General features: G+C 37.9%; 1 protein-coding gene and 1 long non-coding RNA gene across 2 annotated transcripts in view; both read left to right on the top strand.

Moving 5' to 3' along the window:
• Window positions 1-27,616, top strand: part of LOC146467294 (uncharacterized) — a 285,496-nt gene that overhangs the window by 220,219 nt on the left and 37,661 nt on the right. The window lies entirely within an intron of this gene.
• LOC146467298 (uncharacterized) lies at window positions 13,525-17,141 on the top strand. Its single transcript, XR_014867819.1, has 3 exons — window positions 13,525-13,653; window positions 15,684-15,759; window positions 16,905-17,141. It is a non-coding gene; the product is annotated as an uncharacterized LOC146467298 (long non-coding RNA).

Here is a 27,616-nt window from a genome sequence, read left to right as displayed (position 1 = left end):
AGTCGCCGAGATCGAAGAAACTCCCTTCGCCGCCATGACACTCGTGTCTTCCAAAGTATTTTCTACGTCACCACCTTTTAATACGATCGTTTTGGCCGCGCGCAACATAGAGACACTTTCCAGCGCTAAATTTGAACCTTTCAGGAATCATAATTGCGGATGGTGAGAAGGTTTTGTTCAGGAAAAACCCACATATTTAGACCAAGAAATTCATAACCAACAAAACGTGACATTTTTCTTTTTTTTTTTTACTTCATAGGCACTTTAAACGCCCCCGTCGGACCATCGAAATTCAATAAACGCCCCCGGCGTTTATAAGATCATTTACGGTATTGTGCCTCGGTAGAAGTCGCAATACATTTTACATGTATATCAGTAAAGTTATTCGCTTCTTTGATTATGTCAGTGACTACGTCGCAAAGTGAAAAAGCGGCTACATAGCTACCTGGCTACGGGGTTTCACCGTTAAAGAAAGTGGTATAAAACCATTCTCTTTGTTGTTTGCCGCACGCAAGTTACGAGTTATAGGCGAGGCTCAGCATCACTCTTTAGGAACGAGGTATGCGTAGCATTATTTTAGAAGGACGTTATTGAATTTAAAAGTATCCCGTAGCCACTGTTTTAGAGGTATATCTCAGAAAGCCTATTGCTTTTAAAGGTTTTCATGTCTGCCGCGTTTTATGTTTGCTTAAACGAGCAGTTACGCGTGTCCAATTGGAACTATTGGAAAGAATATCTGTCCTGAAAAGGAAAGTTGCGCGTTAGTTTTGGTAAATGGAAGGATTTAGGTCTATGTTATCTTTTGTGCGATAGGATTGAGTTTGACTGACTATCACTCACTTTTTAGATGAACACCGATAAGAATGGTCAATGAAAGGAAACTTCTCAAACGTTTCCCAGTTTCAATTTCTTAACGAGTAAAGTTATATATTTATTTTTTATTTATTTTTATTTATTCACCACGACATACAATCATAGAAAGTTACAGTAAATAATAAACTAGGATCTTACACAAGTTCAGATTGAATAATAATAGTAAACAGAAGAAATAAGAAGTGGCCAGGAGACCTTAAGAAAATCCCGGGCTTATACTGAGAGGTCACCTCAGAGATGTGTTAGGACTGTAAGACTAGTAAAGACACTGTATTTAGATTTTTTAACATACGGTGGTAAGACTGTAAAGACATAACAGAGTCGGACGTTTCATACAATTAACTGAGGAAATCAAGAAGCTTTCTTTTGAAGATGGATAGACTAGGGGAAGACGTAATTGATAATGGCAAAGCATTCCATATTTTTGGCCCTCTAAAGAGTATAATAAATTGCTTCATATTAGTTCGGCAGGTGTGAGGTCGAAAATGAGCTAAGGTTCTAGTATCATAATTATGAATTTGACTACCAGTCGGAAATAAATTTAAAAAGGGCGAGGGCAGCAAACGTTGGTGATAGGAAAACATAAATTTTGCAATATAAAGGGAATTCACTTTAAAAATATCTAGGATATTTAAATGTGCAAATAAAGGTGCAGAAGGTGCAAGGTGATTAGAGTTTGTCATAGCTCGCACAGCTCGTTTTAAGTTTGTTACATAAGTAGAATACCAAACTGTAGTACAATAAGTTAAATAGCCGGGATAAATTAAGGTATAATACAAAGATTTTTTAGTGTTTGATGACAAAAAGAAACGAAATCTGTTTATTATACCAATGAACTTAGAGATTTTTTTTAAAATATGACTGATATGCGTGTTACAGGTAAGACCTTCATCAATATAAATACCTAAGAACTTAACCTCTGTTACTTGCTTGAGGGGTATACTGTCAAATGAAATTTGGGAGCTCGCGTGGACAGATTTTTGTTTGGGTTTAAATATAACATAATTGGCTTTCTTTATGTTAACAGAAAGTATGTTTGATTTCATCCATAAGCTAATCTTAGTCAGTTCACTATTCATTACAGAGGCAACATGATCAGGGTCTGAATTGAAGTAAAAGATACTAGTTTCATCTGCAAAGAGCAGGCATTCTGCCAGTCTGCTTGTTTTGGGAAGATCATTAATATATAATATGAAAAATAAAGGGCCTAATATGGAAGCCTGTGGAACACCGCATCTAATTATCTGTTCGGAGAAATGGGTATCGTTAACCTAGACGAATTTGGAAGGGTTAAAGAAATAACTTTTAATCCATTGCAATGCTTGTCCACAGACACCATAATGTTCAAGTTTGTCAAATAAGAGTTGGTGGTCTAGCGTGTCAAACGCTATCTATATCTCTGAAAGCTGGCCAAAACTTTAAAGATTTAATGAAATCAGTTTAATTGTATTATGCCTTGGGTGAAGAAGATAGAAGATATACCGTCAATTGTCTACAAAACACCCCCTCTCTTATGAACGCCTCCTATCTAATTAACGCCCCCCTAAGCTGACAAGTTTGTATTAAACGCCCCTCTCTGACGAACGCCCCCAGTCTAATAAACGCCCCCTTCCCTGAAAACCACACATAAACTAGAAACAGATGTACAATACAATCAATCAATTTATTTGCGTTCTTGCTTAATTAACGCCGGTGTGCGAGTTCGTCTTGCTCAATTTCCAGTTCAAAGTGAGGATAGCGCTCTTTAATGTTCTAGATCTCTGTGCTTAGGATACCAACAATTTTCTTTCGGCTTGTCCTAGCATTGAAGCATCCCGCAATTACAAGACCTACTTCACATTTGACTTCATAGTCTGCTAAAGCTCTGTCATTTAGGTTATTATAATGCCGTATTGTTACAGTTATTAGAATAAAAACGCCTCTCTCTTTTAAACGCCTCTTATCTTCTAAACACCCCCGTCGGACCCTTAAAATTCAATAAACGCCCCCGGCGTTTATAAGATCATTTACGGTATTGTGCCTCGGTAGAAGGCACAATACATTTTACATGTATGTCAGTAAAGTTATTCGCTTCTTTGATTACGTCAGTGGCTACGTCGCAAAGTAAAAAAGAGGCTACATAGCTACCTGGCTACGGGGTTTCACGGTTAAAGAAAGAGGCATAAACACATTCTCTTTGGTGTTTGTCGCACGCAAGTTACGAGTTATAGGCGAGGCTCGGCATCACGCTTAAGGAACGAGGTATGCGTAGCATTGTTTAAGAAGGACGTTATTGAATTTAGAAGTATCCCGTAGCCACTGTTTTAGAGGTATTTCTCAGAAAGCCTAGTTCCTTTGAAGGTTTTCATGTCTGCCGCGTTTCATGTTTGCTTAAACGAGCAGTTCCGCGTGTCCAATTCGAACGTTTGGAAAGAATATCTGTCCTGAAAAGGAAAGTTGCGCGTTAGTTTTGGTAAATGGAAGGATTTAGGTCTATGTTATCTTTTGTGCTATATGATTGAGTTTGACTGACTATCACTCACTTTTTAGATGAACACTGATAAGAATGGTCAATGAAAGGAAACTTCTCAAACGTTTCCCAGTTTCAATTTCTTAACGAGGCGACTTATATATCTCTGAAAGCTGGCCAAAACTTTAAAGATTTAATGAAATCAGTTTAATTGTTTTGTGCCTTGGGTGAAGAAGATAGAATATATATGGTGTCTCAGTAGAAGGACCTACTGACCTTTTTTCTTGTTTTTCTTGATTTGGTAATGCCCTAAACGTTGGTTTGAGCTTTATAATGAAACCTCGGAGCAGTGATTTTATCATAGTGGTACTGTTTTGCCTGATTTGAAGTTGAAACTGTGGATTATGAAAATCGCCTCGAGTGACTCTTGCGATCGTAGAAGTATTTTTTCAATTCGCAACGATCATAGCTTTAGATAACACCCTTAACTCTTGGAATTCTTGAGACAATTACACGAGTGAACCTACTCTTCATATCACAAATTCCCCAGCCCTCTCTTGTCTGTGTATAAGTTATTGTAACCTATACACTTAGTTCTTTTTTATTTAAATCTTTTCATTTTTTGGTTTCTCAACTGTTATTAATTTCTAGACATTATTATGCAATATGGAGGCCAACTAGAAAATCGGATGGTTAACTTGGCCTCCATCCTCAATCTACCTTAAAATTTTCAAAGCAAACTAAATAAATTTACCCATATAAGAATGTAATTAAAACACTTAAATTAATTTTGAGGAAAATTAAGGTTGTTGTTGTTGTTGTTGTTGTTGTTGTTGAGGTCTAAGGTGCAAGCTATCCTTTTGTGTTTCATTTTTACAGAGATCATCAAGATGAACAAGTTCTGGGTCGCCGTTCTTTTGATGTTTGTTGCTGCATCCCTGTTGATTGATGACAGGTATTGTAGAATTTGCGTAAAACGAACCCCGAAAATCCTGTTGAAATGGTTATTTTATGATATTGAACTGATGAAAAGATCATGAATACTTCGATCGATCATCGACTGATGCTTAATCGCCGGAATACACCCACTTATTGGATCAAAATAACCAGCTGAGTTCGTTAGTCATGAACGAACCTTTTTTCCAAAGTTCCTGTTATGAAATTAGGTCTTATGATCATTGGAGGGTGAGTGTTTTGGTGATTATGGCTTGCGCAGTTTCGACAATCTGAGCGAACTTCATTACTCAGGGGCACCCAACGACAGTTTTCTCTCAGATCCTTTGAAACGCTATTTTAGGCTATCCGGAGTGGCTTTAAAGCTCTATATATAGGTTCATTTTAGGCAGCGCTATAATATTGTTATCTGTTCAGTCATTCTAGGGGAACTTGAGTCTTTTCGAAATTACTAGGTCATCGTTTGTCCCTTTCCCGAAAACCTTAAGTCTTATTCCCTTTCCGAAAATCTTAGCTGACCTTTCTTCGGTACCCGAAACGACATTTTTGTCAATCCGAAAACACCAGGCCTTAAATTTTCCATATCACGAAAGTTCGAGGTGAAAATTCCCTTCAGCAAATTGTAGGGGATTAAGGGCCTTCCGAACAGATACTTTACCGAAACGATCCGTTGGGTGCCCCTGATTACTGCGAGAGTCGAGTACTGTTTGTTTGAGTCTAAATTTTGTTGTTTAATTTCAAAGTCCTGCACAATTTAGAAAACTTGTCAAAAGAAGCCAGAGATGGTGATGATGAAAATAATGATAATAATAATTTACAATGATCAATTTCAAATAAATGACCCTTCAAGAAGGAACTTGTGCATTAAACTGTGAATTAACCGAGTGTAGGTAAACTCAACAATTTTCTGTAACTGTCTCAATTTTTTTTGAGCTGGTTAACTATACGTTGAATGCACTGCCGCCATGTTGGTGTAAAAACGAAAGAAAATTGGCTCACATAGCTTGCATAAAAATGGAAGTTAACTCCCAGAAGAGAACCACCAATATGGCCGCCTTGACGTAACGTGCAATCAACCTACGGCATTATAATAGAAATTTTCTGTTTTGCTGACTGAATTTTTATTCGTTAATTTGCTACAATCTATACGCGCATAAATATATATAACTGTACTTCTTCAGGAACATCATAACGAACGCACGAAAATATCGTACCTTTATATTCCAGTGACGCTTGGTTCCAAAGACGTCTACACCGCAGAGGAAGAAAATTATATGGAGGTCAGATGGAGATCCCAGAAGACCACAACGAGGTTGTTTCCCCAGAAGCTAAACGAAAGATTTACTCAGCTGCAGCTAAATTACAAAATGAACAAAAAGAGGAGGACGTGTATACAAAATACGCTAGAGCTTGTTGATGAAATAAATCAACCAATCAATGAAATATCGGACTGTTGAGAATATTAAGACTGACGCCAACAATAAGTGGTTTGCATTGCCGCAATGTTGGTGTGCAGAACAAAGGAAAATTTGTTCACATAGTTTGCATAAAAATGGAAGTTGACACCCAGAGGAGAAAAATCGTATTGTTCCTGTACAACAACATGGCCGCCAAGACGTCACATGCAAACCACTAATATGTTATGTCCACCAACATGGCGGCAATGAAAACCACTTATAAAATCATAATGAAACGTTTTAGCACTTGAAATGTACTTAACTCTTTAAGTCCTAACAGTGGTCAGTACCAAATTTCTCCTTGTAATATCTATGGTTATTCAAACCCTGAGTTCATGAGAATTAAGGAAATCAGGCACCCAACGTGAATATTGTTGATATTTTAATAACGTCTCCCCAGTACTTTTATAAGAAAAATATGGGGACAAGATATGAGAATTTGTTTTTTGATATTAGGGGTTGAACTTCATTATTGCAATATGCACTTCTGTGTGTTTTGCTTTATATCAGTGATATTTCAAATTTAATTTAATTTTTTGTGCAGCAAAACCTCGAGACAAAGTATCGAGTAAATCATTTGAAGTGCTCAGATTTAACTCCTTGCTTGGATGTTAGGTTTATAATATTTTCACATTTTGTATTTTCCCGAAATTTTTTCATCACGTTGCTTGCTATAGGAACACCTTCCCAAAAATTTTCAGAGTTAGTAAAGCCTTGCTTTTATACCACATCAGCGGCGTATCCCGGGAGGGGGGGGGGGGGGGGGGGGGGGGCGGGGAGACTCTCATATAAAAGGTGCGGAGATGCTCGTCGGAAATCTTGAGTTAAACCCCGAAAGGAGACCAATCTGGGCGTGGCCCAAGCTTTTTTGACCCCCTAAAAGAGACTATTTTATATATATTTAATATGTATTTTTTCATACTTCTTTGCGTGCAACCCTAAACGAGTCTTTCACGGCTAAATATAATGGCGTTTGCCCAGAACTTCCTAAGTAGGACCAAAATCCGAAATTTACACCCCTAAGCGTGGCGACGAGCATCCCCGCCCCTTTCGAATGAGAGATCCCCCCCCCCCCCCCCCCAACCGGGTGGTGTAGCTGGACCATTTCGTAGTGGTGTACGTACAGAGGGGTTGAAAATTAATCGCCGAAGGCGAGCACCTCCAGGGGGATCTGGGTTCTGAACCCACTCCCCCCACCCCACCACACCCTCCACCACCACCACCACCAACACCCAGAAAATTTATCAAACAAGTTGCTTGGAAATTCTATTTCCATGCAGCCTTTTCTGCGATAATTTTTTCAAGAAGTTAACAAGGGAAATGACATCCATTGAGCTATTTTTAATGATGGTATAAATTTTAACATGCTCTGTGGCATTTGTTTAAGTTTATCCCCTCGAATAAAGCAAGATTTCTGGGAGCGCTAAATAAATGTTATCTGCCAAGACGGAGGATCCGTGGATTTCTATGCCCGTGATTTCATGCTTATACTATTTAACTGCAGTAAGATTGCAGGATGTTTGTTTATCACAGATATGAGAGTGAAATATATCTGCACACGGCTAATCATCGTTGTCTTTCGCTTGCAAGAGCTATGGCTTCTGTGGCTTGAATCTTTCCTGTGAATTCGGGTAAACCCAATTTACTTCTTCCGTAAAGTTTCGTCTCTCGGGAAGAAATGTATGCTTGTTCTCGGCATGCCAGTTTTCTCGCGCAGTTTGTCATATTGGAGTTATCAGCTGCATAATAAGTGGTTGAGATCGCCATGACACTCGTGTGTTCCAAATTATTTTCTACGTCACCACCTTCTAATACGATCGTTTTGGCCGCGCGCAACATGGAGACACTTTCCAGCGCTAAATTCGAACATTTCAGAGATCATAATTGCGGATTGAGAAGGTTTCGTTCAGTAAAACCCACATATTTAGACTAAGAAATTCATAAACCAACAAACCGTGACATTTTTTTTTTACTTCATAGGCACTTTAAACGCCCCCGTCGGACCCTCGAAACTCAATAAACGCTCCTGGCGTTTATAAGATTATTTACTGTATTGTGCATCGGTAGAAGGCACAATACATTTTACATGTATGTCAGTAAAGTTATTCGCTTCTTTGATTACATCAGTGGCTACGTGGAGAATAGAAAAAGCGGCTACCTAGCCACCCTGCTACGGGCTTTCGCAGAAAAAGAGGACGTATAAAGAAAGAGGTATAAACACATTCTCTTTGTTGTTTGCTGCACGCAGGTTACGAGTTATAGGCGAGGCTAGGCATCACGCTTAAGGAACGAGGTATGCATAGCATTATTTTAGAAGGACGTTATTGAATTTAGAAGTATCCCGTAGCCACTGTTTTAGGGTTATTTCTCAGAAAGCCTAGTTTCTTTTTTCCTAGAATCTATGTCCTGAAAAGGAAAGTTGCGCGTTAGTTTTGGTAAATGGAAGGATTTAGGTCTATGTTATCTTTTTTGCCATAGGATTGAGTTTGACTGACTATCACTCACTTTTTAGATGAACACTGATAAGAATGATCAATGAAAGGAAACTTCTCAAACGTTTCCCAGTTTCAATTTCTTAACGAGGCGACTTATATATTTATTTTTTATTTGTTTTTATTTATTCACCACGACATACAATCATAGAAAGTTACAGTGAATAATAAATTAGGATCTTATGTAAGTTTCGAGTGAATAATTATAGTAAAAAGAAGAAGTAAGAAGTGGCGAGGAGACCTCAAGAAACCCACGGGCTTATACTGAGAGCTCTCCTCGGAGATATGTCAGGAATGTAAGACTTGTAAAGGCATTGTATTTAGATTTTTTAACATGTTTTAACATACGGTGGTAAGACTATAAAGACATAACAGAGTCGGACGTTTCATACAATTAACTGAGGAAATCAAGAAGCTTTCTTTTGTAGGTGGATAGACTAGGGGAAAACGTAATTGATAATGGCAAAGCATTCCATATTTTTGGCCCTCTAAAGAGTATAATAAATTGCTTGATATTAGTTCGGCAGGTGTGAGGCCGAAAATATTAATGAGCTGAGGTTCTAGTATCACAATTATGAATTTGACTACCAGTCGGAAATAAATTTAAAAAGGGCGAGGGCAGCAAACGTTGGTGATAGGAAAACATAAATTTTGCAATATAAAGGGAATTCACTTTAAAAATATCTAGGATATTCAAATGTGCAAATAAAGGTGCAGAAGATGCAAAGTGATTAGAGTTTGTCATAGCTCGTACAGCTCGTTTTAAGTTTGTTACATAAGTAGAAGACTAAACTGTAGTACAATAAGTTAAATAGGGATAAATTAAGATATAATACAAATATTTTTTAGTGTTTGATGACAAAAAGAAACGAAATCTGTTTATTATACCAATGAACTTAGAGATTTTCTTTAAAATATGACTGATATGCGTTTTACAGGTAAGACCTTCATCAATATAAATACCTAAGAACCTAACCTCTGTTACTTGCTTGAGGGGTATACTGTCAAATGAAATTTGGGAACTCGCGTGGACAGATTTTTGTTTGGATTTAAATATAACATAATTGGTTTTCTTTATGTTAACAGAAAGTATGTTTGATTTCATCCATAAGCTAATCTTAGTCAGTTAATTCACTATTCATTACAGGGGCAACATGATCAGGGTCTGAATTGAAGTAAAAGATACTAGTATCATCTGCAAAGAGCAGGCATTCTGCCAGTCTGGTTGTTTTGGGATGATCGTTAATACATAATATGACAAATAAAGGGCCTAATATGGAAGCCTGTGGAACACCGCATCTAGTTATTTGTTCGGAGAAATGGGTATCGTTAATCTGGACGAATTGGATACGGTTAGAGAAATAACTTTTAATCCATTGCAATGCTAGTCCACAGACACCATGATGTTCAAGTTTGTCGAATAAGATTTGGTGATCTAGCATGTCAAACGCTATCTATATCTCTTTAAGCTGGCCAAAACTTTAAAGATTTAATGAAATCAGTTTAATTGTATTTTGCCTTGAGTGAAGATGATAGAAGAAGATATACCGTCAATGATCTACTAAACACCCCCTCTCTTATGAACGCCTCCTATCTAATTAACGTCCCCCTAAGCTGACAAGTTTGTATTAAACGCCCCTCTCTAACGAACGCCCCCAGTCTAATAAACGCCCCCTTCCCTGAAAACCATATATAAACTAGAAACAGATGTACAATACAATCAATCAATATATCTGCGTTCTTGCTTAATTAACACTGGCGTGCGAGTTGTGTCTTGCTCAATTTCCAGTTTAAAGTGAGGATAGCGCTCTTTACTGTTCTTGATCTCTGTGCTTAATAGAATACCAACAATTTTCTTCCCGCTTGTCCTAGCATTAAAGCATCCCGGAATTACAAGGCCTACTTCACGTTTGACTTGATAGTCTGCTAAAGCTCTGTCATTTAGGTTATTTTAATACCGTATTGTTACACTTATTAGAATAAACGCCTCTCTCTTTTGAACGCTTCTTATCTTTCAAACGCCCCCGTCGGACCCTTGAAATTCAATAAACGCCCCCGGCGTTTATAAGATTATTTACTGTATTGTGCCTCGGTAGAAGGCACAATACATTTTACATGTATGTCAGTAAAGTTATTCGCTTCTTTGATTACGTCAGTGGCTACGTGGCAAAGTGAAAAAGCGGCTACCTAGCTACCTGGCTACGGGGTTTCACGGTTAAAGAAAGAGGTATAAACAAATTCTCTTCGTTGTTTGCTGCACGCAAGGTAAGAGTTATAGGCGAGGCTCGGCATCACGCTTAGAGAACGAGGTATACGTAGCATTCTTTTAGAAGTACGTTATTGAATTTATAAGTATCCCGTGGCCACTGTTTTAGAGGTATTTCCCAGAAAGCCTAGTTCCTTTGGAAGTTTTCATGTCTGCCGCGTTTCATGTTTGCTTAAACGAGCCGTTCCGCGTGTCCAATTCGAACTTTTGGAAAGAATATCTGTCCTGAAAAGGAAAGTTGCGCGTTAGTTTTGGTTAATGGAAGGATTTAGGTCTATGTTATCTTTTGAGCTGTAGGATTTAGTTTGACTGACTATCACTCACTTTTTAGATGAACACCGATAAGAATGGTCAATGAAAGGAAACTAGCTTCTCAAACGTGTCCAAGTTTCAATTTCTTAACGAAGCAACTTATATATCTCTGAAAGCTGGCCAAAACTTTAAAGATTTAATGAAATCAGTTTAATTGCATTGTGCCTTGGCTGAAGAAGATAAAAGTTATATTGTGCCTCGATAGAAGGCACAATACATTTTACATGTATGTCAGTAAAGTTAACTGATTCGCTTCTTTGATTACGTGGCTACGTTGCAAAGTTAAAAAGCGGCTACCTGGCTACCTGGCTACGGGGTTTCGCAGTTAAAGAAAGAGGTATAAACACATTCTCGTTGTTGTTTGCTGCACGCAAGTTACTAGTTATAGGCGAGGCTCGGCATCACGCTTAAGGAACGAGGTATGCGTAGCATTATTTTAGAAGGACGTTATTAAATTTAAAAGTATCCCGTAGCCACTGTTTTAGAGTTATTTCTCAGAAAGCCTAGTTCCTTTGAAGGTTTTCATGTCTGCCGCGTTTCATGTTTGCTTAAACGAGCAGTTCCGCGCGTCCAATTGGAACTTTTGGAAAGAATATCTGTCCTGAAAGGGAAAGTTGCGCGTTAGTTTTGGTAAATGGAAGGATTTAGGTCTATGTTATCTTTTGTGCTATAGGATCGAGTTTGACTGACTATCACTCACTTTTTAGATGAACACCGATAAGAATGGTCAATGAAGGAAACTTCTCAAACGTTTCCCAGTTTCAATTTCTTAACGAGGCGACTTATATATTTATTTTTTTATTTATTTTTATTTATTCACCACGACAAACAATTATAGAACGTTACAGTGAATAATACTAAACTAGGATCTTACACAAGTTTAGAGGGTAAAGACATTGTATTTAGATTTTTTAACATTCGGTGGTAAGACTATAAAGACAAAACAGAGTCGGACGTTTCATACAATTAACTGAGGAAATCAAGAAGCTTTCTTTTGAAGATGGATAGAGTATGGGAAGACGTAATTGATAATGGCAAAGCATTCCATATTTTTGGCCCTCTAAAGAGTATAATAAATTGCTTGATATTAGTTCGGCAGGTGTGAGGTCCAAAATGAGCTGAGGTTCTAGTATCATAAATATTAATTTGATTACCAGTCGGAAATAAATTTAAAAAGGGCGTGGGCAGCAAACGTTGGTGATATGAAAACATAAATTTTGAAATCTAAAGGGAATTCACTTTAAAAATATCTAGGATATTCAAATGTGCAAATAAAGGTGCAGAAGGTCCAAGGTGATTAGAGTTTGTCATAGCTCGCACATGCAACTCTTTTTTGAAGAAAAAAAACGCGATTTAAGTTTGTTCCATAAGTTGAAAAGACCAAACTGTAGTACAATAAGTTAAATAGGGATAAATTAAGGTATAATACAAAGATTTTTTAGCGTTTGATTACAAAAAGAAACGAAATCTGTCCATTATCATATCCCAATAGACTAAGAGATTTTCTTGAAAATATGACTGATATGCGATTTCCAGGTAAGACCTTCGTCAATATGAATACCTAAGAACTTAACCTCTGTTACTTGCTTGAGGGGTATCCTGTCAAATGAAATTTGGGAGCTCATGTGGACTGAGATTTTTGTTTGGGTTTAAAAATAACATAATCGGTTTTCTTTATGTTAACAGAAAGTGTGTTTGATTTCATCCATAAGCTAATCTTAGTCAGTTCACTATTCATTACAGAGGCAACATGATCAGGGTCTGAATTGAAGTAAAAGATACTAGTTTCATCTGCAAAGAGCAGGCATTCTGCCAGTCTGGTTGTTTTGGGAAGATCATTAATATATAATATGAAAAATAAAGGACCTAATATGGAACCCTGTGGAACACCGCATCTAATTATCTGTTCGGAGAAATGGGTATCGTTAATCTAGACGAATTTGGGAGGTTTAGAGAAATAACTTTTAATCCATTGCAATGCTTGTCCACAGACACCATAATGTTCAAGTTTGTCAAATAAGATTTGGTGGTCTAGTGAGTCAAACGCTATCTATATCTCTGAAAGCTGGCCAAAACTTTAAAGATTTAATGAAATCAGTTTAATTGTATTGTGCCTTGAGTGAAGAAGATAGAAGATATACCGTCAATTGTCTACAAAACACCCCCTCTCTTATGAACGCCTCCTATCTAATTAACACCCCCCTAAGCTGACAAGTTTGTATTAAACGCCCCTCTCTGACGAACGCCCCCAGTTTAGGGTTGAATTCAAAAATCAAGATGGTGGATAAATCAGTAATTGTGGTTTCAGATAATTTATGCAGTAATTGGGGTGAGATAATGTGGAGTTAATAGGGTTTAGGAAAAATATTGGATTTATAAGGTTTCGTATGGGATTGTTTATCATTTTTTGAAAAGTGAGCTCATACACCCAAATATCTAACTACTTACTTCACGTTTGACTTGATAGTCTGCTAAAGCTCTGTCATTTAGGTTATTATAATACCGTATTGTTACAGTTATTAAAATAAACGGCTCTCTCTTTTAAACGCCTCTTATCTTTTAAACGCCCCCGTCGGACCCTTGAAATTCAATAAAAGCCCGCGGCGTTTGTAAGATCATTAACGATATTGTGCCTCGGTAGCAGGCACAATACATTTTACATGTATGTCAGTAAAGTTATTCGCTTTTTTCATTACGTAGCTACGCGGCAAACTGGAAAAGCGGCTACCGAGCTGCCTTGCTACGGGGTTTCACGGTTAAAGAGAGAGGTATAAACACATTCTCTTTGTTGTTTGTCGCACGCAAGTTACGAGTTATAGGCGAGGCTCGGCATCACGCTTAAAGAACGAGGTATGCGTAGCATTGATTTAGAAGTACGTTATTAAATTTAGAAGTATCCCGTAGCCACCGTTTTAGAGTTATTTTTCAGAGAGCCTAGTTCCTTTGAAGGTTTTCATGTCTGCTGCGTTTCATGTTTGCTTAAACTAGCATTTCCGCGTGTCCAAGTCGAACTTTGGGAAAGAATATCTGTCCTGAAAAGGAAAGTTGCGCGTTAGTTTTGGTAAATGGAAGGATTTAGGTCTATGTTATCTTTTTTGCTATAGGATTGAGTTTGAATGACTATCACTCACGTTTTGAATAAAAACTGATAAGAATGGTCAATGAAAGGAAACTTCTCAAACGTTTCCCAGTTTTAATTTCTAAGATATATGTCTCTGAAAGCTGGCCTAAACTTTAAAGATCTAATGAAACCAGTTTAATTGTATTGTGCCTTGGGTGAAGAAGATAGATGATATATTGTGCCTCGGTAGAAGGTGGTTAAAATTTTTAAGATCGGTAAGGGTGTTTTCCTTTTAACCTGCGCAAGACGTACTGACCTTTTTTCTTGTCTTTCTTGGTTTGAGCCTTAAAATGAGACCTCGGAGCAGTGATTTTATCATGGTGGTACTGTTTTGCCTAGCTTGAAGTTGAAACTGTGGATTATGAAAATCGTATCGCGTTACTCTTGAGATCTTTGAAGTATTTCTTCAATTCGCAACGATCATAGCTTTAGATAATACCCTAAACTATGACGACAGACTTGGCAAAAGACGTTTTCACTGATTGTGAAGCCACCTTGGTTGAGGACGAGGCAAATACCGCTAAAATTACAGTTAATGTATGGAACTTTGGCCGATTTTGATCCTCATTCTGTAATTAACTCCGCTTAAAATTGATCGACTTTCAAACTTTAAAGTCATTTTGTACGTCTTAGTAGCGTCGTTCCTCTGATCAAAATTAAGACCGTTACAGTCGTAAAGACGTTTATAAGAAATCTTTTCGATTCGCTAGTAATTTCGCGGAAATTTAATGAAATATGCCAAATGTTTGATAGTTTAATATCGTAATATATTTTAACAACACCAGTCGGCAAACCGTTAGCAGTTAAAGTTGACTTTTTTGCACCTTTTTTTGTTTGAGAGATTATATTGTTGTCATTAATAGTGACGCGCATTTTCTCTCGTGCGCATCCACTGGTACGCGTCCATATCTCTGTATCTCTCTGTGCTGCCTGAACTCGATAAATTGATGAAAATAAGAAAGAGAATTAAATACATACTGGAGTGTGAGTCATGAGTAGCGCACGGAATTAAAAGCAAATGAAACTCTTATGGCAAGCATTGGTGACCAACAGACCGATTTTCTCACACCTTTTTTCGATCGAATGATTTCATAGTTCTTTTGCTGCTGCAGAGAGACCTAACCTAGACAACCTTTAAACTTCAGAACATAAACTTATCGCTCAGACCTGCGAAGCCATCTGTGGCTCGTTTTCGCAGTTTTTTACATCCACCAGCCTTTGCTCGATCAATTGTGTTTGCAACTAGACTTGCTCTCGACGACTTCTTAACTACTTTCCTGCCATCAAAGTACAGTCACTGTGTTGGGCAGTAGACTGATAATCATATCATATGATATTGTGACTACACGGCGTTATGTTTTTCCTTTATACTCGAAGCTTCTATACCGATAACCTTACGTTTAAATTGTCTCAAAAATTTGTAAAAACACTTTAAGCTGACCTTATCGTACATATGTAACAACAATATATCATAATCTTCTTTATTAGTTCTTGTAACTTATACACTTAGTTCTTTTTTATTTAAATCTTTTCATTTTTTGGTTTCTCAACTGTTATTAATTTCTAGACATTATTATGCAATATGGAGGCCAACTAGAAAATCGGATGGTTAACTTGGCCTCCATCCTCAATCTACCTTAAAATTTTCAAAGCAAACTAAATAAATTTAACCATATAAGAATGTAGTTTAAACACTTAAATTAATCTAGATTAATCTAAATTAATCTGCAAGCTATCCTTTTGTGTTTCATTTTTACAGAGATTATCAAGATGAACAAGTTCTGGGTCGCCGTTCTTTTGATGTTTTTTGTTGCATCCCTGTTGGTTGATGACAGGTATTGTAGAAAAATTGCGTAAAACGAACCCCGAAAACCAGGTTGAAATGGTTTTTTATAACCTTGAACTGATGCCAAGATCATGAATACTCCGATCGATCATCGACTGATACTTAATCGCCGAAATACACCTATTTATGGGATCAAAATAACCAGCTGAGTTCGTTAGTCAACGAAGAACCTTTTACCAAAGTTCTTGTTATGAAATTCGGCATTATAATCATTGGAGGGTGAGTGTTTTGGTGATTATGGCTTCAGTGCGCTGTTTCGACAATCTGAGCGAACTTACTGCCAGAGTCGAGTGCTGTTCGTCTGAGTCTAAATTTTGTTGTTTAATTTCAAAGTCCTGCACAATTTAGAAAACTTGTCAAAAGAAGCCAGAAATGGTGATGATGAAAATAATGATAATAATAATAAGTTACAAATGATCAATTTCAAATCAATGAGCCTTCAAGAAGGAACTTTTGCATTAAACCGTGAATTAACCGAGTGTAGGTATCCTGATCAATTTTCTGTAACTTTCTCAATTTTTTTAAGCTGGTTAACTATACGTTGATTGCATTGCCGCCATGTTGGTAAAAAAAAGAAAGAAAATTTGCTCACATAGTTTGCATAAAAATGGAAGTTAACTCCCTAATTACCAATATGGCCGCCGTCACATAACGTGCAATTAACCTACGGCATTATAACAGAAATTTTTCTGTTTTGCTGACTGAATTTTTATTCCTTAATTTGCTACAATCTATACGCGCCAGAATGACATTATATTTAACAATTAGATTATAAGCTCGAGATTTCTATCGCGTGATAGCTGATGAGGGCGCAGCCCAAATCAGCTATCACGCATCGAAATCGAGAGCGAATAATCTAATTGTTTTAGTATAAATCTGCTAGTCGTTCACAGAAAACTTAACAAGTAAATTATCCAAATCCGCCTCACAGACACTTCGAAAACGCGAGGAAGCGGGCTGAATTTTGTTGACAACCGCTACTTACTATCTATCACAGAATAGATAGCGAGTAGCGTAGCCAATCAGAGAACGGCATTCGTGATAGAACACTAGTAGATTTATACTAAAAATATATAGAACTGTACTTCTTCAGGCACGTCATAACCTAGGCACGAAAATATCGTACCTTTATAGTTCCAGTAAGGCTTGGTGGTATAGACGCAGACGCCGCAGCGGAAGAAAATTATATGGAGGTCAGATGGAGATCCTAGAAGACCACAACGGTGTTGTTTTCCCAGAGGCTAAACGAAAGATTTACTCAGCTGCAGCTGAATTACAAGATGAACAAAAAGAGGAGGACGCGTATACAAAATACGCGCGAGCTTGTCATTGATGAAATAAATCAACCGTTCAAAATAAGCTAGAGCTTGTTGATGAAATAAATCAACCAATCAATGAAACATCAGACTGTTGAGAATATTAAGACTGACGCCAACAATAGGTGGTTTGCATTGCCGCAATGTTGGTGTACAGAACAAAGGAAAATTTGTTCACATAGTTTGCATAAAAATGGAAGTTGACACCCAGAGGAGAAAAATCGTATTGTTCCTGTTCAACAACATGGCCGCCATGATGTCACAAACAAACAATCAATATGTTTTGTCCACCAACATGGCGGCAATGCAAGCCACCTATAAAATCATGATGAAACGTTTTAGCACTTGAAATGTACTTAACTCTTTAAGTCCTAACAGTGGTCAGCACCAAATTTCTCCTAGTGATATCTATGGTTATTCAACCCATGAGTTCATGAGAATAGTCCATTTTACAGTTGTGAGCTAAGTGACCTGGTCTTGGATTCTAAGCGAGGGTGGGCGTGACCTTGTTTTGATACAAACCTCACTGCTTTTCATATGCAGATCATACTCTTCTTATGCTAACTATTTGCATTTACATATGAAAAGCAGTGAGGTCTGTATCAAAACAAGGTCAACCCCAGCCTTGCTTCCAATTCAAGACCAGGTCACTAGGCACACAACTGTAAACTGGCCTATTAAGGATATGATCACCCAAGGTGAATATTGTTGATATTTTAATAACGTCTCCCCAGTACTTTTATAAGAAAAGTATGGGGACAAGATAAGAGAATTTGTTTTATGATATTAGGTGTTAAAGGGTAAAAGTAACTTCATTATTGCAATATGCACTTCTGTGTACTTTGCTTTATATCAGTTATATTTCAAATTAAATTTAATTTTTTGTGCAGCAAAACCTCGAGACAAAGTATCGAGTAAATAATTTGAAGTGCTCAGATTTAACTCCTTGCTTGGATGTTAGGTTTATCATATTTCGACATTTTGTATTTTCCCGAAATTTATTCATCACGTTGCTTGCTATAGGAACAGCTTCCCAAAAATTTCCAGAGTTAGTAAAGCCCTTCTTTTATGCCACATTAGCGGCGTATCCCGGGGGGGGGGGGGGGGGGGGGAAGAGACACTCATATAAAAGATGCCGAGATGCTCGTCGGAAATGTTGAGTTAAACCCCTTAAGGAGGCCAATCTGGGCGTAGCCCAAGCCTTTTTGACCCCCTAAAAGAGACTATTTTATATATATTTAATATGTATTTTTTCATACTTCTTTGCGTGCAACCCTAAACGAGTCTTTCAAGGCTAAATATAATGGCGTTTGCCCAGAACACCCTAAGTAGAGCCATAATCCGAAATTTACACCCCTAAGCGAGACGAGGAGCATCCCCGCCCCTTTCGAATGAGAGATCCCTCTCCCCACGCCCCAACCGGGTGGTGTAGCTGGACCATTTCGTAGTGGTGTACGTACAGAGGGGTTGAAAATTAATCGCCGAAGGCGAGCACCTCCAGGGAGATCTCGGTTCTGAACCTACTCCCCCCCCCGCCACCACCACCCAGGAAATTTATCAAACAAGTTGCTTGGAAATTCTATTTTCATGCAGCCTTTTCTGCGATAATTTTTTCAAGAAGTTAACATTGGAAATGACATCCATTGAGCTATTTTGAATGATGGCATAAATTTTAACATGCTCTGTGGCATTTGTTTAAGTTTATCTCCTCGAATAAAGCAAGATTTCTGGGAGCGCTAAATAAATGTTATCTGCCAAGACTGAGGATCCGTGGATTTCTCTGCCCGTGATTTCATGCTTATACTATTTAACTGCAGTAAGATTGCAGGATGTTTGTTTATCACAGATATGAGAGTGAAATATATCTGCACACGGTTAATCATCGTTGTCTTTCGCTTGCAAGAGCTATGGCTTCTGTGGCTTGAATCTTTCCTGTGAATTCGGGTAAACCCAATTTACTTCTGCCGTAAAGTTTCGTCTCTCGGGAAGTAATGTATGCTTATTCTCGGTATGCCAGTTTTCTCGCGCAGTTTGTCATATTGGAGTTATCAGCTGCATAATAAGTCGCCGAGATCGAAGAAACTCCCTTCGCCGCCATGACACTCGTGTGTTCCAAAGTATTTTCTACGTCACCGCCTTCTATTACGATCGTTTTGACCGCGCGCAACATGGAGACACTTTCCAGCGCTAAATTCGAACCTTTCAAAGATCATAATTGCGGATTGAGAAGGTTTCGTTCAGTAAAACCCACATATTTAGACTAAGAAATTCATAAACCAACAAACCGTGACATTTTTTTTTTTTTACTTCATAGGCACTTTAAACGCCCCCGTCGGACCCTCGAAATTCAATAAACGCTCCCGGCGTTTATAGGATTATTTACGGTATTGTGCCTCGGTAGAAGGCACAATACATTTTAAATGTATATCAGTAACGTTATTCACTTCTTTGATTACGTCAGTGGCTACGTGCCAAAGTGAAAAAGAGTCTACATAGCTACCTGGCTACGGGGTTTCACAGTTAAAGAAAGAGGCATAAACACATTTTCTTTGTTGTTTGCCGCACGCAGGTTACGAGTTATAGGCGAGGCTCGGCATCACGCTTAAGGAACGAGGTATGCATAGCATTATTTTAGAAGGACGTTATTGAATTTAGAAGTATACCGTAGCCACTGTTTTAGAGTTATTTCTTAGAAAGCCTAGTTTCTTTGAAGGTTTTCATGTCTGCCGCGTTTCATGTTTGCTTAAACGAGCAGTTCCGCGTGTCCAAGTCGAACTTTTGGAAAGAATATCTGTCCTGAAAAGGAAAGTTGCGCGTTAGGTTTGGTAAATGGAAGGATTTAGGTCTATGTTATCTTTTGTGCTATAGGATTGAGCTTGACTGACTATCACTCACTTTTCAGATGAACACTGATAAGAATGGTCAATGAAAGGAAACTTCTCAAACGTTTCCCAGTTTCAATTTCTTAACGAGGCGACTTATATATTTATTTCTTATTTATTTTTATTTATTCACCACGACATACAATCATAGAAAGTTACAGTGAATAATAAATTAGGATCTTATACAAGTTTAGAGTGAATAATAATAGTAAAAAGAAGAAGTAAGAAGTGGCGAAGAGACCTCAAGAAACTCACGGGCTTATACTGAGAGGTCTCCTTGGAGATATGTTAGGACTGTAAGACTTGTAAAGGCATTGTATTTAGATTTTTTAACATACGGTGGTAAGACTATAAAGACATAACAGAGTCGGACGTTTGATACAATTAACTAAGGAAATCAAGAAGCTTTCTTTTGTAGGTGGATAGACTAGGGGAAGACGTAATTGATAATGGCAAAGCATTCCATATTTTTGGCCTTCTAAAGAGTATAATAAATTGCTTGATATTAGCTTGGCAGGTGTGAGGTCCATAATGAGCTGAGGTTCTAGTATTATAATATGAATTTGACTACCAGTCGGAAATAAATTTAAAAAGGGCGAGGGCAGCAAACGTTGGTGATAGGAAAACATAAATTTTGCAATATAAAGGGAATTCACTTTGAAAAATATCTAGAATATTCAAATGTGCAAATAAAGGTGCAGAAGGTGCAAGGTGATTAGAGTTTGTCATAGTTCGCACAGCTCGTTTTTACAGAAGAAAAATGCGATTAAGTTTGTTACATAAGTAGAAGACCAAACTGTAGTACAATAAGTTAAATAGGGATAAATTAAGGTGAATACAAGGATTTTTTAGTGTTTATTGACAAAAAGAAACAAAATCTGTTTATTATACCAATGGACTTAGAGATTTTCTTTAAAATATTACTGATATGCGTTTTACAGGTAAGACCTTCATCAATATAAATACCTCAGAACTTAACCTCTGTTACTTGCTTGAGGGGTATACTGTCAAATGAAATTTGGGAGCTCGCGTGCACAGATTTTTGTTTGGGTTTAAATATAACATAATTTTTTTCTTTATGTTAAGAGAAAGTATGTTTGATTTCATCCATAAGCTAATTTTAGTCAGTTAATTCACTATTCATTACAGAGGCAACGTGATCAGGGTCTGAATTAGGGTAAAAAAAAAAAAAGATTATCTGCAAAGAGCAGGCATTCTGCCAGTCTCAGGTTGTTTTGGGAAGATCATTAATATATAATATGAAAAATGAAGGGCCTAATATGGAACCCTGTGGAACACTGCGTCTAATTATCTGTTCGGAGAAATGGGTATCGTTAATCTGGACGAATTGGGTACGGTTGGAGGAATAACTTTTAATCCATTGCAATGCAAGTCCACAGACACCATAATATTCAAGTTTGTCAAATAAGATTTGGTGGTTTAGCGTGTCAAACGCTATCTATATCTCTAAAAGCTGGCCAAAACTTTAAAGATTTAATGAAATCAGTTTAATTGTATTGTGCCTTGTGTGAAGAAGATAGAAGATATACCATCAATAATCACTAAACGCCCCCTCTCTTATGAACGCCTCCTATCTAATTAACGCCCCCCTAATATGTCAAGTTTGTATTAAACGCACCTCTCTAACGAACGCCCCCAGTCTTATAAACGCCCCCTTCCCTGAAAACCACACATAAACTAGAAACAGATGTACAATACAATCAGTCAAATTATTTGCGTTCTTGCTTAATTAACACCGGTGTGCGAGTTGCGTCTTTCTCAATTTCCAGTTCAAAGTGAGGATAGCGCTCTTTAATGTTCTAGATCTCTGTGCTTAGGATACCAGCAATTTTCTTTCGGCTTGTCCTAGCATTGAAGCATCCCGGAATTACAAGGCCTACTTCACGTCTGAGTTGATAGTCTGCTAAAGCGCTGTCATTTAGATTATTGTAATGCCGTATTGTTACAGTTATTACAATAAAACGCCTCTCTCTTTTAAACGCCTCTTATCTTTTAAACGCCCCCGTCGGACCCTCGAAATTCAATAAACGCCCCCGGCGTTTATAAGATCATTTACGGTATTGTGCCTCGGTAGAAGGCACAATACATTTTACATGTATGTCAGTAAAGTTATTCGCTTCTTTGATTACGTCAGTGGCTACGTGGCAAAGTGAAAAAGAGGCTACATAGCTACCTGGCTACGGGGTTTCACGGTTAAAGAAAGAGGCATAAACACATTCTCTTTGGTGTTTGTCGCACGCAAGTTACGAGTTATAGGCGAGGCTCGGCATCACGCTTAAAGAACGAGGTATGCGTAGCATTGTTTTAGAAGGACGTTATTGAATTTAGAAGTATCCCGTAGCCACTGTTTTAGAGGTATTTCTCAGAAAGCCTAGTTCCTTTGAAGGTTTTCATGTCTACCGCGTTTCATGTTTGCTTAAACGAGCAGTTCCGCGTGTCCAAGTCGAACTTTTGGAAAGAATATCTGTCCTGAAAAGGAAAGTTGCGCGTTAGGTTTGGTAAATGGAAGGGTTTACGTCTATGTTATCTTTTGTGCTATAGGATTGAGTTTGACTGACTATCACTCACTTTTTAGATGAACACTGATAAGAATGGTCAATGAAAGGAAACTTCTCAAACGTTTCCCAGTTTCAATTTCTTAACGAGGCGACTTGTATATCTCTGAAAGGTGGCCAAAACTTTAAAGATTTAATGAAATCAGTTAAATTGTTTTGTGCCTTGGGTGAAGAAGATAGAATATATATGGTGCCTCGGTAGAAGGACCTACTGACCTTTTTTCTTGTTTTTCTTGATTTGGTAATCCCCTAAACGTTGGTTTGAGCTTTATAATGAAACCTCGGAGCAGTGATTTTATCATGGTGGTGCTGTTTTGCCTGATTTGAAGTTGAAACTGTGGATTATGAAAATCGTCTCGAGTGACTCTTGAGATCGTAGAAGTATTTTTTCAATTCGCAACGATCATAGCTTTAGATAACACCCTTAACTCTTGGAAGTCTTGAGACAATTGCACGAATGAACCTTCTCTTCATATCACAAATTCCCCAGCCCTCTCTTATCTGTGTATAAGTTCTTGTAACTTATACACTTAGTTCTTTTTTATTTAAATCTTTTCATTTTTTGGTTTCTCAACTGTTATTAATTTCTAGACATTATTATGCAATATGGAGGCCAACTAGAAAATCGGATAGTTAACTTGGCCTCCATCCTCAATCTACCTTAAAATTTTCAAAGCAAACTAAATAAATTTACCCATATAAGAATGTAATTAAAACACTTAAATTAATTTTGAGGAAAATAAAGGTTGTTGTTGTTGTTGTTGTTGTTGTTGTTGTTGTTGAGGTCTAAGGTGCAAGCTATCCTTTTGTGTTTTATTTTTACAGAGATCATCAAGATGAACAAGTTCTGGGTCACCGTTCTTTTGATGTTTGTTGCTGCATCCCTGTTGGTTGATGACAGGTATTGTAGAATTTGCGTAAGACGAAGCCCGAAAATCCTGTTGAAATGGTTATTTTATGATATTGAACTGATGAAAAGATCATGAATATTTCGATCGATCATCGACTGATGCTTAATCGCCGGAATACACCCACTTATTGGATCAAAATAACCAGCTGAGTTCGTTAGTCATCAACGAACCTTTTTTCCAAAGTTCCTGTTATGAAATTAGGTCTTATGATCATTGGAGGGTGAGTGTTTTGGTGATTATGGCTTGCGCAGTTTCGACAATCTGAGCGAACTTCATTACTCAGGGGCACCCAACGACAGTTTTCTCTCAGATCCTTTGAAACGCTATTTTAGGCTATCTGGAGTGGCTTTAAAGCTCTATATATAGGTTCATTTTAGGCAGCGCTATAATATTGTTATCTGTTCAGTCATTCTAGGGGAACTTGAGTCTTTTCGAAATTACTAGGTCATCGTTTGTCCCTTTCCCGAAAACCTTAAGTCTTATTCCCTTTCCGAAAATCTTAGCTGACCTTTTTTCGGTACCCGAAACGACATTTTTGTCAATCCGAAAACACCAGGCCTTAAATTTTCGATATCACGAAAGTTCGAGGTGAAAATTCCCTTTAGAAAATTGTAGGGAATTAAGGGCCTTCCGAACAGATACTTTACCGAAACGATCCGTTGGGTGCCCCTGATTACTGCCAGAGTCGACTACTGTTTGTCTGAGTCTAAATTTTGTTGTTCAATTTCAAAGTCCTGCACAATTTAGAAAACTTGTCAAAAGAAGCCAGAGATGGTGATGATGAAAATAATGATAATAATAATTTACAATGATCAATTTCAAATAAATGACCCTTCAAGAAGGAACTTGTGCATTAAACTGTGAATTAACCGAGTGTAGGTAAACTCAACAATTTTCTGTAACTGTCTCAATTTTTTTTGAGCTGGTTAACTATACGTTGATTGCACTGCCGCCATGTTGGTGTAAAAACGAAAGAAAATTGGCTCACATAGCTTGCATAAAAATGGAGTTAACTCCCAGAAGACAACCACCAATATGGCCGCCGTGACGTAACGTGCAATCAACCTACGGCATTATAATAGACATTTTCTGTTTTGCTGACTGAATTTTTATTCGTTAATTTGCTACAATCTATACGCGCAGGAATAACATTTATATAAATATATATAACTGTACTTCTTCAAGTAGATCATAACGAACGCACGAAAATATCGTACCTTTATATTCCAGTGACGCTTGGATCAAGAGTCGACGCCGCAGAGGAAGAAAATTATATGGAGGTCAGATGGAGATCCCAGAAGACCACAACGAGGTTGTTTCCCCAGAAGCTAAACGAAAGATTTACTCAGCTGCAGCTGAATTACAAAATGAACAAAAAGAGGAGGACGTGTATACAAAATACGCGCGAGCTTGTTGATGAAATAAACCAACCAATCAATGAAATATCGGACTGTTGAGAATATTAAGACTGACGCCAACAATAGGTGGTTTGCATTGCCGCAATGTTGGTGTACAGAACAAAGGAAAATTTGTTCACATAGTTTGCATAAAAATGGAAGTTGACACCCAGAGGAGAAAAATCGTATTGTTCCTGTACAACAACATGGCCGCCATGACGTCACATGCAAACCACTAATAGGTTTTGTCCACCAACATGGCGGCAATGAAAACCACTTATAAAATCATAATGAAACGTTTTAGCACTTGAAATGTATTTAACTCTTTAAGTCCTAACAGTGGTCAGTACCAAATTTCTCCTTGTAATATCTATGGTTATTCACACTCTGAGTTCATGAGAATTAAGGATATGATCACACAAGATGGATTTTGTTGGTATAACAAAAGTATGCGGACAAGATAGGAGAATTTGTTTTTTGATATTAGGTGTTAAAGGGTTAAAGTAACTTTATTATTGCAATATGCACTTCTGTGTGCTTTGCTTTATATCAGTTATATTTCAAATTTAATTTAATTTTTTTGTGCAGCAAAACCTCGAGACAAAGTATCGAGTAAATCATTTGAAGTGCTCAGATTTAACTCCTTGATTGGATAATTAGGTTTATGATATTTTGACATTTTGTATTTTCCCAAAATTTATTCATCACGTATCTTGCTATAGGAACAGATTCCCAAAATTTTCCAGAGTTAGTAAAGCCTTGCTTTAATACCACATTAGCGGCGTAGCCCCGGGGGGGGGGGGGGGGGGGGGAAGACTCTCATGTGAAAGGGGCGGGGATGCTCGTCGGAAATGTTGAGTTAAACCCCTAAAGAAGACCAATCTGGGCGTGGCCCAAGCTTTTTTGACCCCCTAAAAGAGACTATTTTATATATATTTAATATATATTTTTTTCATATTTCTTCGCCTGCAACCCTAAACGAGACCTTCAAGGCTAAATATAATGCCGTTCTGCCCAGAACACCCTAAGTGAGGCCAAAATCCGAAATTTACACCTCTAAGCGAGACGACGAGCATCCCCGCCCCTTTCGAATGAGAGATCCCCCCCCCCCCCCCCCTACGCCCCAACCGGGAGGTGTAGCTGGACCATTTCGTAGTGGTGTACATACAGAGGGGTTGAAAATTAATCGCCGAAGGCGAGCACCTCTAGGGGAATCTGGGTTCTGAACCCACTCCCCCACTCCCCCCCCCCCCCCCCCCCCACAACCACCACCACCACCACCCAGAAAATTTATCAAACAAGTTGCTTGGAAATTCTATTTCCATGCAGCCTTTTCTGCGATATTTTTTTCAAGAAGTTAATAAGGGAAATGACATCCATTGAGCTATTTTTAATGATGGCATAAATTTTAACATGCTCTGTGGCATTTGTTTAAGTTTATATCCTCGAATAAAGCAAGATTTCTGGGAGCGCTAAATAAATGTTATCTGCCAAGACTGAGGATCCGTGGATTTCTATGCCCGTGATTTCATGCTTATACTATTTAACTGCAGTAAGATTGCAGGATGTTTGTTTATCACAGATATGAGAGTGAAATATATCTGCACACGGCTAATCATCGTTGTCTTTCGCTTTCAAGAGCTATGGCTTCTGTGGCTTGAATCTTTCCTGCGAATTCGGGTAAACCGAATTTACTTCTGCCGTAAAGTTTCGTCTCTCGGGAATTAATGTATGCTTATTCTCGGCATGCCAGTTTTTTTGCGCAGTTTGTCATATTGGAGTTATCAGCTGCATAACAAGTCGCCGAGATCGAAGAAACTCCCTTCGCCGCCAGGACACTCGTGTGTTCCAAAGTATTTTCTACGTCACCACTTTTTAATACGATCGTTTTGGCCGCGCGCAACATGGAGACACTTTTCAGCGCTAAATTTGAACCTTTCAGGAATCATAATTGCGGATTGTAAGAAGGTTTTGTTCAGTAAAACCCACATATTTAGACCAAGAAATTCATAACCAACAAACCGTGACATTTTTTTTTTTTTTTTACTTCATAGGCACTTTAAACGCCCCCGTCGGACCCTCGAAATTCAATAAACGCCCCCGGCGTTTATAAGATCATTTACGGTATTGTGCCTCGGTAGAAGGCACAATACATTTTACATGTATGTCAGTAAAGTTATTCGCTTCTTTGATTACGTCAGTGGCTACGTCGCAAAGTGAAAAAGCGGCTACAATACCTGGCTACGGGGTTTCACGGTTAAAGAAAGAAGTATAAACACATTCTCTTTGTTGTTTGCCGCACGCAAGTTACGAGTTATAGGCGAAGCTCAGCATCACTCTTTAGGAACGAGGTATGCGTAGCATTATTTTAGAAGGACGTTATTAAATTTAGAAGTATCTCGAAGCCGCTGTTTTAGAGGTATTTCTCAGAAAGCCTATTGCTTTTGAAGGTTTTCATATCTGCCGCGTTTCATGTTTGCTTAAATGAGCAGTTCCGCGTGTCCAATTGGAACTATTGGAAAGAATATCTGTCCTGAAAAGGAAAGTTGCGCGTTAGTTTTGGTAAATGGAAGGATTTAGGTCTATGTCATCTTTTGTACTATAGGATTGAGTTTGACTGACTATCACTCACTTTTTAGATGAACACTGATAAGAATGGTCAATGAAAGGAAACTTCTCAAACGTTTCCCAGTTTCAATTTCTTAACGAGGCGAGTTATATATTTATTTTTTTATTTATTTTTATTTATTCACCACGACATACA

The sequence above is a fragment of the Pavona decussata genome, unplaced genomic scaffold (genome assembly GCF_977016875.1).
Source record: "Pavona decussata unplaced genomic scaffold, jaPavDecu1.1 SCAFFOLD_137, whole genome shotgun sequence".
Lineage (NCBI taxonomy): Eukaryota > Metazoa > Cnidaria > Anthozoa > Scleractinia > Agariciidae > Pavona > Pavona decussata.
This window is presented reverse-complemented; position numbering and strand designations above follow the sequence as displayed.